We start from the raw sequence: 2,396 nt of genomic DNA on the forward strand, positions 1-2,396 counted from the left end.
TAAATCTTGGCTCTATAAATATAAAAATTAATCAACAATTCAAGAGAGCTCTCGTACCATACAACACACAATTCTTGCAATTAGGAGAGCCAAAAATCATTCTTTAAAGGGAAATTGAAAGACAAGTTAAGGAATCCATTCTTGAAGACGGTTTCTTAATTTTTGAGCAAGAAAAAGACACAACTGAAGATTGATCCAGGAGACTTAAAGAAATTCAAGAATTCGTGATTTCTTATCTTTTTCTTCATATTTTTCAAATCTGGGTGATGTTTTATTACTCCTACTTGATTCTTGTAACCTTATAATGCTAGGCTAAACTTTTAATCGTTAAGCCATAGATGAACTATTTGTCATGAAATTTTAATATCAATCTCAAGATTTTGACATTATATGTTTGTTTATCTTATATTGTTGTTGTAGAATTTAATTCTTTTTAATTAATTAGCTACTAATTAAATTATTTTTTGGTCTTTATTTTATTTGAGAGTAAGAAATATTATAGCACATTATAACAATTGTTGTGGAGCCTAATAAAGGATAAAGATATATCACCACGATTTAAATAGATGTTCTCGTGATACTAATGCATTCTTTCATATTCACATATTTCATAGAGTTATAAAAAGGTTACATATGATGTTATGTTTAATTTTACTCGAGATACATCGTTAAACAAAAAGGAACATTAATCAAAAAATATAAACAAATATTGTCATGGTCTTGAATTCTTTTAAAATGGATTAATAAAGGAGATTCAAAATTTTAGTGCGTATTTTTAATCGATTTCTCAAATATTTTTTTTAATGCTTAATTAAATTAGTTTAGATAATTAGTATTAGAAATTAACGATCATAAATTGGCTATTCGACTAGAGTTAATATTAATTAGAACTAGATTAACTACTTAATATTTGAGGGAACAATGTTTTTTTCACTATTTTATTACTTACTACGATCAGTGCACTTACTTAACTTTGTTGATCATGTTTTTACGTCGTTGTGTCGGTCAAGTTAATTATAGCTTTATTTTAGTTAATTATAGCTTTATTTTAGTTCAATCATCATTTTGAAAATTACAATGCTTCCACCTTTTTTTTTCAAGATCTTGTATGCAAAATTCAGGATGCGTCGATCTTGCTTCATTTAATATGGAAATGGAAAGAATATTGAAAAACGCTGGCTGTACAGACATTGTGAAACACAGTCTGTACAGGCCAAACACATGTAAGGGATGGGTGAATTTATTTATTTATTTTTAAATAATCACCAACCCTAGCCCCACCCACCTCGACTGTGTGTGGCCTGTACAACCAGCACGGCTCAAGAATATTTAGATTGAGATGAAAAAGAACAGATAGAAGCACACCAAAAATAATAAGAGGAAGAAGTGGCTAAAAATATAGCATGTCCAAGTGCTGGGGTAATTAATGAAAATGCGGGGAATCCGACCAATGCCATTGTTAATGAGAATGAGAGACTTATGAGAGAAGATATGATTCCGCTAGTAGTATAGAATCGATCAGCATAGATTATTCAGCATCTAGGCAAGCAAACACCCATTTGAGGATAGACGTGATTAATAATATGTTACAAAAACCTTGTAGCTTTTGGGATACCTATGACTATCCAAACAATTATACTCGAGCTTTTTGGATAAGTGACCAACTATTGAGTATTCGAGCATTTCAAATGATGTAATTCGATTAAGATTGTTTTCATATACATTATGAGAATTGGCTAGGGAGTCGTTGGATACATTCTCACCTCACAACATCATCATATGGAACAGTTTAAGCAAGAAGTTATTGAATAAATTTTTCTCACCAAAAAGGATTGCCAAGTTGAGAGATGAAATCAATACATTCTCTTATCTTGATTCAAAATGCTATTATAAGGTTGTGAAAAGATATAAAACTTTGTTTCGACAATGCCCACTACATAGTTTGCAGACATGGCTCCAAGTTCAATATTTCTATTTTGGACTAAATCCAAATAGCAGAGCTCAAGTTGAATCCACTTGTGAGGGATCAATCGCCAGAAGGACAGCTGATCAGTTGTATGAAATCATGGAGATCTGGCTACTACTAGTGCATTATAGTCGACTAAGAGATTGGATGAAAAGAGATATGAGGGGATGCACGAGGTTAACACATTGACAGAAATTTCAGCCGAAAAAGGTTGACGATATGAAAAATAATGGGACAGTGAATGCAGTTCAAGCATTAGTTAAAAAGGATTTCTTTAGCAACATCATTTTCAGGAGGAGCTGTGATTGCTACCTGGGGCCCAAACTGTCCATTCTAGATTTATAATTCCCCTTAAATTATTAGTGAGTTTATCTTTTCAATTATTAAGCAATTTGCCTTGACTGGACGTTTTGGAATGACACGACTAATA

The sequence above is a fragment of the Olea europaea genome, unplaced genomic scaffold, assembly GCF_002742605.1.
Source record: "Olea europaea var. sylvestris unplaced genomic scaffold, O_europaea_v1 scaffold2865, whole genome shotgun sequence".
Taxonomy (NCBI): domain Eukaryota; kingdom Viridiplantae; phylum Streptophyta; class Magnoliopsida; order Lamiales; family Oleaceae; genus Olea; species Olea europaea.